Source organism: Pistacia vera, unplaced genomic scaffold (assembly GCF_008641045.1).
Source record: "Pistacia vera cultivar Batoury unplaced genomic scaffold, PisVer_v2 Contig505, whole genome shotgun sequence".
Classification (NCBI taxonomy): domain Eukaryota; kingdom Viridiplantae; phylum Streptophyta; class Magnoliopsida; order Sapindales; family Anacardiaceae; genus Pistacia; species Pistacia vera.
This window is the reverse complement of record NW_022196341.1, coordinates 504,533-523,187: the sequence shown is the minus strand read 5'-3', so window position 1 is coordinate 523,187 and position 18,655 is coordinate 504,533. Positions and strand designations below refer to the sequence as shown.

Here is an 18,655-nt window from a genome sequence, read left to right as displayed (position 1 = left end):
CAAACTAGTTTTCCTCTTGGCAATCGTTCGATGCATGATTTCTTGCACAAAGGTCACATGTTAGAGAAGAAGATTCAATTGCATTTATTTTTAACACATTACCTAATTGCTTCTGGATGTTCGTAAGTTGAGCAGCCAATGCAGTGTAACTGTCGACTTCGTGCACTCCTGCTGATCTCCTTGTTGAATTTCTTTCCGGAGTCCTCATATAGTTGTTGTTCGCCATCACCTCGATCAGATTGTATGCTACCTCTGGCGTTTTATTGTTCAAGGCTTCCCCACTTGCAGCATCAATCATAGCTTGAATGGTTGGTAGCAATCCTTGGTAGAACGTTTGTACTTGTGACCAGATTGGTATACCATGGTGTGGGCACCTCCGTAAGAGATCCTTAAACCTTTCCCATGCTTCATACAATGACTCTGAGTCTTGTTGGTAGAAGTTAGTAATCTCACTCCTTAGTTTGGCCGACTTGGCAGGTGGAAAGTACTTAATGAGGAACGTTTGAACCAACTCATTCCACGTCGTGATGCTCCCAGATGGCAATGAAATCAACCAGGCCTTAGCTTTATCCTGTAGAGAGAATGGGAAAAGCCTTAGTCTGATTGCATCCTCGGATACCCCATTATACTTGAATGTGTCTCACAACTCCAAAAAATTTGCGATATGCAGGTTGGGATCATCATTCGGTAACCCAGCAAATTGGATTGACTGCTGAATCATTCCGATAATTGCTGGCTTAATCTTGAAATTGTTCGCTTGAACAGGTGGTCTCCTGATGCTTGAATAACACCCAGCAATAGTAGGACTAGAGTAGTCCTTCAATGCTCTTTGAATCACTGCCGCACCACCCATTGCATTTTCTCCTAAATTATCCTCATTCTCATTCTCTTGATTTTGCATATTAGGATTGACAACTCCTGTGTTCGCCATTGATCTTTCAGAAATAGCTTGCCTCTTTTCTTTCCTCAACTGTTTCGCGGTTCTCTCGATCTCAAAATCTAGTGGATTAAGATGACCACGACCTCTGGAACGTAAACTCTCCAGATTCTAGCTGAAAAACAAAACAAAACAAATAAAAATAAAAATTAATTAGTAAATAGAAATAAAACAAATCAAATTAGCAACTAAATAGTCTGTATTGATATTGTTAAAACAAAATAGTTCCCCGACAATGGCACCAAAAACTTGACAAGCTTTTCGCAAGTGTACGGAATCATGCAAGTAATAAAGCTCGAGTAAATGAGTGTCGAATCCCAAGAGAACTACTTACCAAGTACCAAACTAGTATATCTTATTGCTATTTGATGAACCAGAATTTTAAGAATGAATTTAATGAAAAAGAATATAAACTAAAAACTAAATAAAAGCAGAATTTTATAAATACTTTGGTAAAGAAATCAATATGACTAAACCTAGGGCACAGATTTCACACCAATTTAATCCTATGCATTGACAATTATTGCTAACCTAATTAAGCTTATTCTAAAGGCCAAACTCCCTAATATTCCACTAACTTTTTCTCGAACAATTAGCGAATTAACCCTTAAGCAATAACCCAAAATATCTCTAAGTTGAATTTAGAAGCTAAGAGATCATTAAGTTCTATGGAATTTACCAGTGCCTCACAGATCGCGGTAACCTATCTCTAGCGTTCGCTCAATCTATGGTATTATTACCTTAGACTAATCAAGTTTCATCTCTCGATCTCAACCCAACCCATAAAATCATTCAACTTTCAGGCCCTTAAGAATTGAAAGCATTATGCACAATAATAAAACTTAGAATTAAAAGCTCAATAAGAATTAACAACAATTTAAGTCAATACATATTCATAAAGTGGGCTACATCTTAGCCCTAGAAAAGAGATTTAGTTCATAAATACAGTAATAAAAACAACCATTGTATTTAATAACATGAGTTCAAGAAAGAAAAATAGAACAACTTCTCTAATTTGTGAACGAGAATCGCAAGAATTCTGATCTCCAAAGTAGTAGCTGTCCTTTCTCCTCCTTCCAATCCCCCCTTAAAACTACTTAAAGACCCTTATTTATAGTACTAGGGTTTGGAGGTTACTTAGGAAATAATTAAATGCCTTCACCCATTCAGATTCGGACTAGGCGAATGTAATAACTTAAACAGGCCCGTGACCCATCGCTGCGGCGATAAGAACCGTTGCTGTGGCGATCGTTCTTTCTGTCCAATGAGTCTGTGATCTTCAGAATTTGGTAAAGTCATCAACACAAAATTTTTAGCTCTCTGAATAATCTTTCTAACGCCATAAGAATCGTCGAATTCAGATTTCTACAGCTCAAGTTATGATCCAAACAGCGAAGCATGCTCATCTTGAAGAATTTCCAGATTTTACGTTGTATCTTTGACGCGTCACAACTTTGTCGTTTCAACTCCGATTCTTGCACTGTTTGTTCCTACTCGTCATGAATTCTATCGACATCATTCTTTTTCCTTCACATATTGGTTTGAACCTGAAAATACTCAAAATGCACCCGTGATCCTGTAAAAGGTATTTATGAAATAATTAATTCAAATTCCATAATTTAAACACATTTTTCCACAAATAATCCAATTAAATCACTAAAAAAATATATACTTTCAAGCTCTTATCAGTTACTCTCAATATTGTGTATTCAGTTACTGGACCAATGACCTGTGAGAGATGATTCCTCTGTCTATCCACCATAGTCTTGTTAGAGTAGGTGCCCTATAGCTAATCGATTATTGTAGAATTGAATCTTTGTAATAATGTTCATTAATCAATAATAAAAGGCATTTTATTCTATATCGCGTAAATCATTATTATTGCAATATGTATTGATATATGTCCTTAGAATGGTAAAACTATGATGAGGGTATCAAGTGTTTCAAATCTTGATAGTGAGAACCCTATGAGCACATATGGTGGCCATTCTAGAAACGTCTGTAGCCCTAATATTATTCTGAAGTAAGGGCACAGATAATACGGTAAGGCTATCATAGTGTTGAACGACCCTGTCGAAAGGCAGTGACTGATCTCACTTGTCAAGGTTGTTTGGTGACAACCTGGTGCAACACATGGGTGTTTGTTGTAGGCGATTACACCACAGCAAGTTCACTGGACTGACCCACCAGAGGATTCCATATGGATGGTAACCCCAGTGTCTATGGAACAAATCCTCTAACGAATGGTGGTGCATGTGATCCTTAGACTTGAGATCACCGGAGCGCCTTGTGCACCGATTGGTGTAGTTTGACACTAGCCTAACGCAGTTCTTTTCAGAGCTGTCAATACGGTGGTGATTGGCTGCATCAAGGAGTGTATCAAGACTATGGTGGATTGACAGAGGATTTATCACTCCCGGGTACGGGAGAAAGTTATCTCACGGCGCAATTCAGTATATGGCAATGACACTAAAACTGTGGCCACAGTGGGATTGAGTTGTTGCTCTATCCAGTTTATAATACGGGTCATTGGTCCAGAAACTGAATAAATAATATCGAGAGTAACCGAAGGTTGACACTATTTCTATGCCTTCGTCTCGTCGAGATAACGTATGATGAAAGGATCGAATTGCACGGTAACCATATCGTTGACAGGTAGCTACTTTGCTGAATCCGAATCTATCGGGTGGCCATGATGCCTTGCTAGGGGCCAATCTTGGTCTGTGTATTAGTGAGACGATTAATTGGTGTTAATCGCAATACTATACACTGCCGATATGATGAGGAGCCTAAGGGTCACACACATAGAAGACAATTTAAGATGCAAGAAGAAAGAAGGGCGTTTTCGTCTTTTAAGGCGAAAGGGTATTTTGGTAATTTCACAGTGCAATTAAATTTGCTGAGGTCGTAGCCTTTATTTAATTTGTTAGAAAAATTAAATAAGTGAAATTACGTTTAAATATGTGTTCGCACATATTTAAATATATTATCATTATTGTTAAATGTTAATATATATTAAATATATATTAATTGATTTTAATTGAGATAATGATGGAAAATAAAATATCAAATTGGGAGTGTTTGGCAACATGGGGTGTTTGGGTTGGAGCCCAAGCCTATTCCATATGGGAATAGGGCAACTTGATTATTTTACTATAAAAAGAAAAGTGTGTGATTATTCAATTAATTGATTTCTCTTTTAAAGTAAAACACACACACAACCCCTCTCTTTTTCACTCCCACGATAGAAACACTTTAGGCTAAAAAATCAATTCAATTGATTTCCTTTCTTCTTAATCTTGAAGCCAAAGAGGATCTAGCAAATCCCTCTTTGGTTCTTTTGAGATTGTCTTCGTGTGGACTACGTGGGTTCGATCCTACAGTTGGATTGGTAGCAAAACATTCGTTGACAAATTTGGAGGAGCCTCCAACGTGTGTTTGTTTTCTTTAAACTAAGATTTATTATTCTGCAGATTTTATTTTAATATGAATTGTAAAATTATACCTTTGATCTTGGCTCATGTAAATGATCTCTATATTATATTTGTTTTTGTTTCCGCTGCGTATATGGGACCGTTTACTAACAAGTCTTGATACACTCACTGATGCAGCCAATCACCATCGTATTGACAGCTCTGAATAGAACTGCGTTAGGCTAATGTCAAACTACACTAATCGGTGCACAAGGCGCTCTGGTGATCTCAAGTCTAAGGATCACATGCACCACCATTCGTTAGAGGATTTGTTCCATAGACACTGGGGTTACCATCCATATGGAATCCTCTGTTGGGTCAATCCAGTGAACTTGCCTACAGCAAGCACCCATGTGTTGCACCAGGTTGTCACCAAACAATGTTGACAAGTGAGATCAGTTACTACCTTTTGACAGGGTCATTCAACACTATGATAGCCTTACTGTACTATCTGTGCCCTTACTTCAGAATAATACTAGGGTTACGGACGTTTCTAGAATGACCACCATATGTGCTCATAGGGTTCTCACTATCAAGATTTGAAACACTTGATACGCTCATCACGGTTCTACCATTCTAAGGACATATATCAATACATACAATGATGATTTACGTGATATAGTATAAAATGCCTTTTATTGATCAATGAACATTATTACAAAGAGTCAATTCTACAATAATTGATTGGCTCTAGGGCATCTACTCTAACATGGTAACCCTCTATTTGCCGATCATGACTCGTGTATTGGGTTGACTTTTTCGACCAAATTCCGGCTGATTCCAATCTCCAAAGTTCAATCCGACACCACCCCTTAAACCGTTGGCCTCCACTCTACAAAAGCCCTCTAATTCTAGCACTTGGTAGCCCCTCGTTCGCCGGTGGTAAGATTAGGGATTTGGGTAAACATTAAAAAAAAAATGACATTGTCACTATAACTAAACTTCAGTCAACGAGGAAAGAAGGATGTGGAAAACGCGACAAATAGACTGTGAAAAATGCCCTTAATGCTGAAACTAATAGAGAAAACCCTTAATCCCCAAATTTACTTTAAGTAAAATACTAAACATTAAATCCGCATATTTACTTTAAATATCAACAACATTTTAAATGACAACGTTTTTCATCACTTATGAATTTTACAAAACCAAAACGATAACGCACTATAAAACTTTAATATTATCATTTCACTTGAACGATGTCAGTATAATATTGCCGTTTCAACATATAGAAACTTAACATAAAAGTATAAAAGAAGGAAAAATCATCCTTCAAAATCTCACTATCGAATACTTAATCTGACAATAGAAAGGAATTTGAGATTAATGATTACAAAATTAATAGAATTTCAAATTCAATAATATAAGTAATAATAGTTCCATACATAAAATAATATGATTTGGAAACAGTATTTCCAATTCAAGGTACAAAAACGTAAATATATAAGTATAATATACTGAAAATAGAGAAATCCTCATGATTAAATTGCAACAACGTAAATGACGAATAAAATACTCAATTGCGTATTTCTTTGAAACCATTCATCAAACAGCCAACAACAATTATAATTGGTGAAAAAACGAAATTTATATGCATTTGAAAAGATTCGTACTAATCGAATGTATCAAATACTTAATATATCTATGTGGAGATTTAGATGAATGTGAATCGTTTACATTTAATGTCGTCAAAAAATATCACAAGTCGAAGATGTCATGTAGATTACCAGATAGTATGTATGAAATATAATTTTTAGTAAGTTTCTTATGTAATTTCTTACACATATAAAAATTTAAATGCTTTTTTATTTAATTTGAAAATAGAAGTTAAAACTCGTTGGATTGTCTACACACGTTCGACAAACATCAATCTAAATATATTATAATATAAATTAGCAAAATCTATAAATAACCATTCCTATCACATAGCTAAACAAACTTCCATTCTATTATCAACCAAATTAAATCTCACGCCAAACCATAACATGTTTTGGGAACCTGCTTGTCAAACCATTATTCACTATCCAACCGATATATTATAATATCATCATGATATTTTCGACTTGAATACTTAACAAAATATTTATTATGCTTTTCTTTGATGTTGAGAAAACGGTCTGCTACCATTTCGTATCATCTTATCCAAAAAGTTATTAACATTTTTTCAATTGACGTGTTTATTTATTACTAGACGTCTATTCATTTTCCCAAGGCCACTTTTATATTGTCAAAAAACAATCCCAAAAACTTTGAATGAACTGTATGGATAGACGTTCATTTTCAAAATGAATTTGAGGATTTTGGATATGAAGCAAGCATATGAATTTTATACAATGACAAAATGTTTTGCACAAAAGATCAGTATAATTTTTAATTTTAAATAAATAATTTACATAATATTAAAGTGATATCAATAACCAAGTTTTTTCATATTATTATTATTTGTATGATTAACCGTTTTGAATTAATGTCATATACATCTTTACCATATTCTCCAATCTATTCTTATTATCCTTTTTATTAAACTTGTGCCAATAATATTTTATTCTTTTTAAATGGTCATGCTTATTTATTATAACATTTATATTCGTATTCTATCTGTTTCTTTCGTATTCCTATTTAAATAAAACAAATCAAAATATATTGTGATGTGAATCAACAAAATTTTAATTAAAAAACTAAGATACTATATAAAACATAAACAATTAAACAAGACCAATGTCGAACCATATAAATATTTTATAACCATATTGTCAAACTACAATTAACTACGTAACTAATATATTATGACATCATCATGACATCTCTGACTTGAATATTAAACAAGATATTTATTACCGTTTCCTTTAAAACTGTGCCAATAAGATATCATTATTATTAAATCACTGTGTTTATTTATCGTTGATCGGTGCATTGTACTGTTATGTGATATTTTTAATGTGAGATTACTATTGAAGGTCAGGATATAAGAATTTTGGTTTAATTATGGGTTAATGTACTTACTTTTTGATTGATGTGTTCAATATTTTGATGATGTTTGGTGAGGTTAATAATCCTGACATTTCGAAATCATCACGGTCGCCGCAGGACAAGTTCCGCCCAGGGCGCTTGTCCTTTCTTCTAACGGATTCTGTATTCTCACGTCTGCACCACCATCTTCATCGCCGCGACGATGTACTTTCTCTCAACCTTCAGTTTTGTTCTATCTCTCTGTTTTCACCTCTAAATTTTCCAAACTTCTTCCACTCCTCAGGTGATTGCATGTGCCTGTTCCTTGGATTTTTCTCTGTATCACTTGTAAAACCCCTTGACCCTTCCCGCTAATATGTTGTGATACTGTCCAGTCTGAGTCTCAAGTTCCTAATAGATGCAGATTGATTTGAACCAGATCGGTCTTCTCAAACCTCTTGCTTGTCTCCTCAATGAACTTGGTCAATGCATTTTCCAAATTTGATTTTTGTTCTTGATGTTGAAAGGCAGGAGCTTGTTTTTGCTCATTGTTGTTGCTCCATGAAAAATTTGGGTGTTTCCTCTATGCTGGATTATAAGTATTGGAGTGGATTCCTTTGCCTCTTTGGAAATTGTTGACGTAGTTGGCTTGTTCATGCTAGCAAACTGTTTTCCTCTTGGCAATCGTTCGATGCATGATTTCTTGCACAAAGGTCACATGTTAGAGAAGAAGATTCAATTGCATTTATTTTAACACATTACCTAATTGCTTCTGGATGTTCGTAAGTTGAGCAGCCAATGCAGTGTAACTGTCGACTTCGTGCACTCCTGCTGATCTCCTTGTTAATTTCTTTCCGGAGTCCTCATATATGTTGTTCCCATCACCTCGATCAGATTGTATGCTACCTCTGGCGTTTTATTGTTCAAGGCTTCCCCACTTGCAGCATCAATCATAGCTTGAATGGTTGGTAGCAATCCTTGGTAGAACGTTTGTACTTGTGACCAGATTGGTATACCATGGTGTGGGCACCTCCGTAAGAGATCCTTAAACCTTTCCCATGCTTCATACAATGACTCTGAGTCTTGTTGGTAGAAGTTAGTAATCTCACTCCTAGTTGCTGGACTTGCAGGTGGAAAGTACTTATGAGGAACTTTGAACCAACTCATTCCACGTCGTGATGCTCCCAGATGGCAATGAAATCAACCAGGCCTTAGTTTATCCTGTAGAGAGAATGGGAAAAGCCTTAGTCTGATTGCATCCTCGGATACCCCATTATACTTGAATGTGTCTCACAACTCCAAAATTATATGCAGGTTGGGATCATCATTGGTAACCAGCAATTGGATTGACTGCTGAATCATTCCGATAATTGCTGGCTTATCCGAAATGTTGCTTGAATGGTGGCTCTCCTGATGCTTGAATAACACCCACATAGTAGGACAGAGTAGTCCTTCAATGCTCTTGAACTCATGCCGCCCACCACCCATTGCATTTTCTCCTAAATTATCCTCATTCTCATTCTCTTGATTTTGCATATTAGGATTGACAACTCCTGTGTTCGCCATTGATCTTCAGAAATAGCTTGCCTCTTTTCTTCCTCAACTGTTTCGGTTTCTCTCGATCTCAAATCTAGTGGATTAAGATGACCACGACCTCTGGAACGTAAACTCTCCAGATTCTAGCTGAAAAACAAAACAAAACAAAAAAAAAAATTAATTAGTAATAGAAATAAAACAAATCAAATTAGCAACTAAATAGTTCTGTATTGATATTGTAAAACAAAATAGTTCCCCGACAATGGCACCAAAAACTTGACAGCTTTCCAAGTGTACGGAATCATGCAAGTAATAAAGCTCGAGTAAATGAGTGTCGAATCCCAAGAGAACTACTTACCAAGTACCAAACTAGTATCTTATTGCTTATTTGATGAACCAGAATTTTAAGAATGAATTTAATGAAAAAGAATAAACTAAAAACTAAAAAAAAAAAAGAATTTTATAAATACTTTGGTAAAAATCAATATGACTAAACCTAGGGCACAGATTTCACACCAATTTAATCCTATGCATTGACAATTATTGCTAACCTAATTAAGCTTATTCTAAAGCCAAACTCCCTAATATTCCACTAACTTTTTCTCGAACAATTAGCGAATTAACCCTTAAGCAAAACCCAAAATATCTCTAAGTTGATTTAGAAGCTAAGAGATCATTAAGTTCTATGAATTTACCAGTGCCTCACAGATCGCGGTAACCTATCTCTAGCGTTCGCTCAATCTATGTTTATTACCTTAGACTAATCAGTTTCATCTCTCGATCTCAACCCAACCCATAAAATCATTCAACTTTCAGGCCCTTAAGAATTGAAAGCATTATGCACAATAATAAAACTTAGAATTAAAAGCTCAATAAGAATTAACAACAATTTAAGTCAATACATATTCATAAATGGGCTACATCTTAGCCCTAGAAAAGAGATTTAGTTCATAATACAGTAATAAAAAAACCATTGTTAATAACATGAGTTCAAGAAAGAAAATAGAACAACTTCTCTAATTTGTGAACGAGAATCGCAAGAATTCTGATCTCCAAAGTAGTAGCTGTCCTTTCTCCTCCTTCCAATCCCCTTAAAACTACTTAAAGACCCTTATTTATAGTACTGGGTTTGGAGGTTACTTAGGAAAAATTAAATGCCTTCACCCATTCAGATTCGGACTAGGCGAATGTAATAACTTAAACAGGCCCGTGACCCATCGCTGCGGCGATAAGAACCGTTGTGGCGATCGTTCTTTCTGTCCAATGAGTCTGTGATCTTCAGAATTTGGTAAAGTCATCAACACAAAATTTTTAGCTCTCTGAATAATCTTCAACGCCAAGAATCGTCGAATCATCGATTTCTACAGCTCAAGTTATGATCCAAACAGCGAAGCATGCTCATCTTGAAGAATTTCCAGATTTTACGTTGTATCTTTGACGCGTCACAACTTTGTCGTTTCACAACTCCGATTCTTGCACTGTTTGTTCCTACTCGTCATGAATTCTATCGACATCATTTTTTCCTTCACATATTGGTTTGAACCTGAAAATACTCAAAATGCACCCGTGATCCTGTAAAAGGTATTTTATGAAATAATTAATTCAAATTCCAAATTTAAACACATTTTTCCACAAATAATCCAATTAAATCACTAAAAAATATATACTTTCAAGCTCTTATCATTACTCTCATATTATGTGTATTCAGTTACTGGACCAATGACGTGAGAGATGATTCCTCTGTCTATCCACCATAGTCTTGTTAGAGTAGGTGCCCTATAGCACATCGATTATTGTAGAATTGAATCTTTGTAATAATGTTCATTAATCAATAAAAAGGCATTTTATTCTATATCCGAAATCATTATTATTGCAATATGTATTGATATGTCCTTAGAATGGTAAAACTATGAGGGGTATCAAGTGTTTCAAATCTTGATAGTGAAACCCTATGAGCACATATGGTGGCCATTCTAGAAACGTCTGTAGCCCTAATATTATTCTGAAGAAGGGCACAGATAATACGGTAAGGCTATCATAGTGTTGAACGTCCTGTCGAAAGACAGTGACTGATCTCACTTGTCAAGGTTGTTTGGTGACAACCTGGTGCAACACATGGTGCTTGCTGTAGGATACACCGCAGCAAGTTCACTGGACTGACCCACAGAGGATTCCATATGGATGGTAACCCCAGTGTCTATGAAACAATCCTCTACCAAATGGATGGTGATTGGTGTATTTTGACACTAGCCTAACGCAGTTTTTTTCAGACCTATCAATACGGTGGTGATTGGCTGCATCAAGGAGTGTATCAAGACTATGGTGGATGACAGAGGATTCATCACTCCTGGGTACGGGAGAAGTTATCTCACGGCCAATTCAGTATATGGCAATGACACTAAAACTGTGGCCACAGTGGGATTGAGTTGTTGCTCTATCCAGTTTATAATACGGGTCATTGGTCTAGAAACTGAATATAATATCAGAGTAACCGAAGGTTGACACTATTTTATGCCTTCGTCTCGTCGAGAAACATATGATTGTAATAGCACCTACTCTCAAAAACTTATAATGAAATACATATAAAACAACATAAAGAAATTGGGCCCCAATTTTCTTTTATTAAAACATATATAAATACTTTACAAACATACACATTTTTACACAAAATGTATAACGTATACAAAAGTCATCAAAAAACATAAGGGACAGTGCAACCACTCCTTCTCGAAAGCCGACATCCATCCGACAGTGTCCTCACTAGGTCCGAAAACATAGGAAAACAACGGGGGGAGCACTAAAATAATGCTCAGTAAGTACTCTCTACTCAGGCTATCCCGTAAACTCTTCTCTCTAATTTTCTATAAACTCCTCACTCAATTTCTCTTGGGTACTCTCTATTTTTTCCTTTCTCTTTCCCTTAGAACTTTTTTCCATAACTCTTTCATAAATCACGACCCCATTACCGGGGGCACGGCGGGACTCGTCCCACTCACGTGACCTCTAATCATCTCACCGATCGGACTCGGTTATGCATGGATTCGGAACCCTTGGCAATGTGAGTATATATCTCTCTCTCTCAGGTACTGGATATAGCCCTCATCCGCATGCACTCTCACGGGTACACCACTTCTCTATCTGATATCATGCGCACTCTCTCAATGCGGCGGACGATGGGGAATACTCACCCATTACTACGGGTTTCCATCGCACAACCTACTCTATCTTTCTCTTAACTCTTAAGGAACTTATACTCAAATCTCTACTATATCTCAAGCTACATCTTACTGCTTAAGTGCATAAACAATTGTGTAGAACACGCTCATGTCATAATGCACTAATGAAATGCCAACTACAAGATTTCCTCAAAACCGTTAGCACAGGTCACACAAAAAAACCATAACTTTCGTTTATACACCTCTGATTACTACGGTTCTCGTCTCGTCAAAGCTTAGAAAAAGGCTACAACTCTCTGTTTGATCTCAGCCCAGTTCAGACGGTAAGATACCCAAAAATTACTTAGAAAGTTACGGCAGTGACAAGGCAGATTTCACTTAGGCATTTCAATCAAACATCATGTGCATATAAACACTCTACTAAATACTAATATCCTCATTCTCAGCCAGCCAAAATGGGGCAAAACTCCCTCAATTACTCATAAACCCTGTCAAGGAAAAGCACTCCCAAAAAGCTTCACACAACATCTCCCAAAAATCATCTCAAACTTCATTTCCTTATACATATCAACAACACTTCTCTATATGGAATCAATCCAAACAACTACAAAAAATAGCTACTCATTCAACTCCATTTCTCATAAATCATATAAATACTGAGATGCATAATCTACCACACAAAAAGCTTGTTAAAACTCAAGTTGGTGGATTACTTACCCTGTGCAAAGATGACTTCTTAGCACCTTTCCTTCCTTTGGGTATTGCTCCTCTCTACAACCCAAAACAACCACAAGGACCAGAACAAACTAATAGACTTCACTATTTATAAGAAAACTCACATCTAAAGCATGAATTTTACCTTGGATGTGTTATGATGAAATCGCTTACTCAAAACCCTCTTAAATCCTTAGAATCTTGGAAGATTGGATGGAGAAATGAAAGAAAAAAATGGGCAAGGAAGAGCGGTGGAATGAAGAAATAAAGGGTTCTCTACACTTAAACTTTTTAGTTCTATTATAAGCATCATTCCCATTTTGCCCTTGCTTCTTCTGAAAATTCCATCTATATCTTTGATTCTTTACCAAGACACCCCCATCCAAACACAATCTCACTAAATTTCCTTTCATTTTACTCCCCACTTTTCCACTAATTAGGGGTAGAATGGTCATTGTGTCCCAAAAGAAGAATTCTTAGAAAACTCAAGAAACTTTGTCTTAGGCTCGTCGCGCGGCGAGAGCATTTTTCGGCGCCTCGGCGAAAATAGGGCAGAACCTACCCGTGGTGCAACTCCTCCTCCTCGCCGCGGCGAAGCTCCTTCTTCGCCCCGGCGAAGATTGGATTTCAACTTCACCAAAACTCAACCAATTCAAGGCAAACAATTCAACCAACTCAACATACAAACTCAATTAAAGTGAAACAATAAACTTTTAACTAATAAGCAAATCTTAAATACTTACCTCAAGTGGGATATTACAATGATCAAATGATCAACTGCACGGGAACCATATCGTTGACAGGTAGCTACTTTGTTGAATCCAAATCTATCGGGTGGCCATGATGCCTTGCTAGGGGCCAATTTTGTCTGTGTATAGTGAGACGATTAATTGGTGTTAATCGTGACTATACACTGCCGATATGATGAGGAGCCTATGGGTCACACACATAGAAGATAATTTAAGAGCCCAGAGAAAGAAGGGCATTTTATCTTTTAAGGCGAAAGGTATTTTGGTAAGTTCACGTAATTAAATTGCTGAGGTCTGTAGCCTTTATTTAATTTGTTAGAAAAATTAAATAAGTAAAATACGTTTAATATGTGTTCGCACATATTTAATATATTATTCATATGTTAAATGTTAATTATATTAATTGATTTTAAAGATAATGATGGAAAATAAAATATCAAATTGGGAGTGTTTGGCAACATGGGGTGCTTGGGTTGGAGCCAATCCTATTCCATATGGGAATAGGGAACTTGATTATTTTACTATAAAAGAAAATGTGTGATTATTCAATTAATTGATTTCTCTTTTAAAGTAAAACACACACAGAGACCCCCTCTTTTTCACTCCACGACAGAAACACTTTAGGCTAAAAAATCAATTCAATGATTTCCTTTCTTTAATCTTGAAGCCAAGAGGATCTAGCAAATCCCTCTTTGGTTCTTTTGAGATGTCTTGTGTGGAATATGTGGTTCGATCTACAATTGATTGGTAGCAAAACATTCGTTGACAAATTTGGAGGAGCCTCCAACATGCGTTTGTTTTCTTTAAACTAGATTTTATTTCCGAGATTTATTTATATGATTGTAAAATTATACCCTTGATCTGGCTCATGGTAAGATCTCTATATATATTTGTTTTTGTTTCTGCTGCGTATATGGGACCGTTTACTAACAAGTGTTGATACACTCGTTGATGCAGCCAATACCATGTATTGATCGCTCTGAATAGAACTGCGTTAGGTTAGTCAAACTACACTAACGGATGCACAAGGCGCTCTGGTGATCTCAAGTCTAAGGATCACATGCACCACCATTGTTAGAGGATTTGTTCCATAGACACTAGGGTTACCATCCATATGGAATCCTCTGGGGGTCCTCCAGTGAATTTGCCTACAGCAAGCACCCAGTGTTGCACCAGGTTGTCACCAAACAATGTTGACAAGCGAGATCAGTTAGCCTTTCGATAGGGTCATTCAAAACTATGATAGCCTTACTGTATATCTGTGCCATATCAGAATAATACTAGGGCTACGGAGTTTCTAGAATGGCCACCATATGTGTCATGGTTCTCACTATTAAGATTTGAAAACACTGATACCTCGGTTCTACCATTCTAAGGACATATATCAATACATATTGCAATAATAATGATTTACGCGATATAGAATAAAATGCCTTTTATTATTGATTAATGAACATTATTACAAAGAGTCAATTCTACAATAATTGATTGGCTCTAGGGCATCTATCTAACAATACCTAGCAAATAAGAACGAAACTTATCAATAGAAAATACTACTGCTAAAAATTCTTTCTCAGTAGTGGCATAATTGAGCTGAGGTTCCGTTAAAGTCTTACTGGCATAATAAATCACATGCAAGACCTTACCTTTTCGCTGTCCTAAAACAGCCCCTAAAGCATAATCTCTTGCATCACACATGAGTTCAAAAGGTAGTTCCCAATCGGGCGCAACAATAATAGGAGCAGAAATTAATTTTTCTTTTAAACACTTAAATGCATCTAAACACTCTTGACTGAAATTAAAAAGAACATCCTTAGCTAATAAATCACAAAGAGGTTTAGAGATTTTAGAAAAATCCTGTATGAATCTCCTATAAAAGCCCGCATGCCCAAGGAAGCTTCTGACAACCTTCACTGAATTTGGAGGTGGTAGTTTCTCAATGACTCCAATCTTCGCTTGATCCACCTCAATGTAGTTTGCTGATATCCGATGACCTAACACAATCCCATCTCGTACCATGAAATGGCATTTTTCCCAATTGAGAACCAAGTTAGTGTCAACACATCTCTACAAAACATTAGACAAGTTAGTTAAACACTTATCAAAAGAATTTCCAAAAACAGAAAAATCGTCCGTGAAAACTTCAATGGACTTCTCAACCATATTGCAAAAAATTGAGATCATGCAACGTTGAAACGTTGCAGGAGCATTGCGCAAGCCAAAAGGCATTCTTCGATAGGCAAATGTTTCGTATGGGCACGTGAAAGTAGCCTTCTCTTGATCTTTTGGCACAATGGCAATTTGGTTGTAGCCTGAATATCCATCAAGGAAACAGTAGAACTCATGGCCCGCTAACCTCTCCAACATTTGATCGATGAATGGCAATGGAAAATGATCCTTACGAGTTGCGAAATTTAGTTTGCGGTTTAGTCGATACATACTCTCCATCCCGTGACCGTTCGCGTTGGAATCAGCTCATTGTTATCATTACGGACCACTGTCATTCCTCCTTTCTTTGGCACCACTTGGACTAGACTCACCCATGCACTATTCGAAATGGGATATATTATTCCTGCATCTAAAAGCTTCAACACCTCCTCCTTAACCACTTCTTGCATTGACGGATTCAATATTCTCTATGGTTGGACAGTAGGCTTGTAACTTTCCTCCATTAAGATCTTGTGCGTGCAGATTGAAGGACTGATACCTTTGATATCCGCAATTGTCCATCTAATGGAGTTCTTGTATTTTCTCAAAATGTACAGGAACTTTTCTTCCTCTACAACACTCAAAGAAGCATTAATAATGACTAGAAAAAATTTACCCTCTTCTAAAAATGCATACCTTAGATGAGATGGTAGTTGCTTGAGCTCAAGTGTAGGCGCCTTTGTGATTGGTAAAGTTGACTGAGACTCCATGGCTCCGATTTCTCTGATCAATTTAGCCTCAGGATGACCTAAGGGTGGTAAAACACTTAAGTATCTTAGATACTCCCTTATCTCTTCACAAACTTCTTCCTCCTGGTCTCTAGAATTCATCAAACAATTCTCTAAAGGAAGAATTGGGTAGTTCTCTTCAAAATTCTGCTCCACTATGGTGTCGAGAACATCAATCTTAAAACATGAATCTAATTCAGATGGACGCTTCATAGACTTGAAAACAACAAATTCTACTTGCTCATCTTCTACCCCTAAGATCAACTTCCCTTGGTGGACATCTATCAATGTTCTACCCGTGGCCAGAAAAGATCGTCCTAAAATTAAAGGTATTTCACTATCTTCCTCCATGTCTAGCATTATGAAATCTACTGGGAAAATCAGTTTGTCTACCTTAATCAGGATGTCTTCGACTACCCCCATAGGATATGTGATCGATCGATCAGCTAATTGGAAAGACACGGTGGTCGGCTTCACTTCTCCCAATCCAAGCTTCCTATAGATGGAAAAAGGCATTAAGTTAATACTAACCCCTAAATCACATAACACTTTATCAAAATAACAATTACTAATAATGCAAGGGATAGTAAAACTCTCAGGATCTCGTAGTTTAGGTGGTAGTTTCTTCTGAATCAGCGCGCTACATTCCTCCGTTAGCATGACTTCTCATGTTCCTCGAATTTCCTCTTGTGCGTAAGGATCTCTTTCAAAAATTTTGCATACTTCGGCATCTGTTCTAGCATATCAACAAAAGGAATATTAATACGTAAACTTCTAAACATGTCAATGAACTTACCAAATTGTTTGTCGAGCTTCTGATTCTTCAACCGTTGTGGGTATGGCAGAGTTGCCTAGCTCGACGGGGGTTTCTGCTCAGATGTGCGCTCGCCGTGGCCACCAGGTTCATCACCGCGGTGATCGTCTAATAATCCTGACGATTTCAGAACATCATCACGGTTGCCGCAGCGACAAGTTTCCTCACCATGGCGATTGTCCTTTCTTCTAACGGAATTCCCTGTATTCTCACGTTTTCTGCAACCACCATCTTCATCGCCGCGACGATCGTCTTTCTACTCAACCTTCAGGTTTTGTTCTATCCTTTGTTTTTCACCCTCTGAATTTTCCAAACTTCTTCCACTCCTCAAGGTGATTGCATGTGCCTGTTCCTTAGGATTTTTCTCTATATCACTTAGTAAAACCCCTTGACCTCTTCCCGCTAATATGTTGTGAATCTGCCCAATCTGAGTCTCAAGGTTCCTAATAGATGCAGATTGATTTTGAACCAAGACATTGGTCTTCTCAAACCTCTTTCTTGTCTCCTCAATGAACTTGGTCAATCCATTTTCCAAATTTGATTTTTGTTCTTGATGTTGAAAGGCAGGAGCTTGTTTTTGCTCATTGTTGTTGCTCCATGAAAAATTTGGGTGTTTCCTCTATGTTGGATTATAAGTATTGGATCCCTTGCCCTCTTTGGAAATTGTTGACGTAGTTAGCTTGTTCATGCTGAGCAAACTGGTTTCCCTCTTGGCAATCGTTCGACGCATGATTTCCTACACAAAGGTCACATGTTAGAGAAGAAGATTCAATTGCATTTATTTTCAACACATTACCTAATTGCTTCTGGATGTTCGTAAGTTGAGCAGCCAATGCAGTGTAACTGTCGACTTCGTGCACTCCCGCTGATCTCCTTGTTTAATTTCTTTCCGGAGTCCTCATATAGTTGTTGTTCACCATCACCTTGATCAGATTGTATGCTACCTCTGGCGTTTTATTGTTCAAGGCTCCCCCACTTGCAGCATCAATCATAGCTTGAATGGTTGGTAGCAATCCTTGGTAGAACGTTTGCACTTGTGACCAGATTGGTATACCATGGTGTGGGCACCTCCGTAAGAGATCCTTAAACCTTTCCCATGCTTCATACAATGACTCTGAGTCTTGTTGGTAGAAGTTAGTAATCTCACTCCTCAGTTTAGCTGACTTGCCAGGTGGAAAGTGCTTAGTGAGGAACGCTTGAACCAACTCATTCCACGTCGTGATGCTCCCAGATGGCAATGAAATCCACTAGGCCTTAGCTTTATCCCATAGAGAGAATGGGAAAAGCCTTAGTCTGATTGCATCCTCGGATACCCCATTATACTTGAATGTGTCGCACAACTCCAGAAAATTTACAATATGCAGGTTGGGATCA

The 18,655-nt window shown here is 37.1% G+C and overlaps 3 non-coding genes across 3 annotated transcripts; all 3 read left to right on the top strand.

Moving 5' to 3' along the window:
* Positions 1-356: 356 nt before the first annotated feature.
* Positions 357-463, top strand: LOC116105828. The gene has a single exon (XR_004124168.1). It is a non-coding gene; the product is annotated as a small nucleolar RNA R71 (small nucleolar RNA).
* A 7,905-nt stretch (positions 464-8,368) lies between these two features.
* On the top strand, positions 8,369-8,475 carry LOC116105830. Its single transcript, XR_004124170.1, has one exon. It is a non-coding gene; the product is annotated as a small nucleolar RNA R71 (small nucleolar RNA).
* Positions 8,476-18,331: 9,856 nt separating this feature from the next.
* Positions 18,332-18,438, top strand: LOC116105824. Its single transcript, XR_004124165.1, has one exon. It is a non-coding gene; the product is annotated as a small nucleolar RNA R71 (small nucleolar RNA).
* Positions 18,439-18,655: the final 217 nt, after the last annotated feature.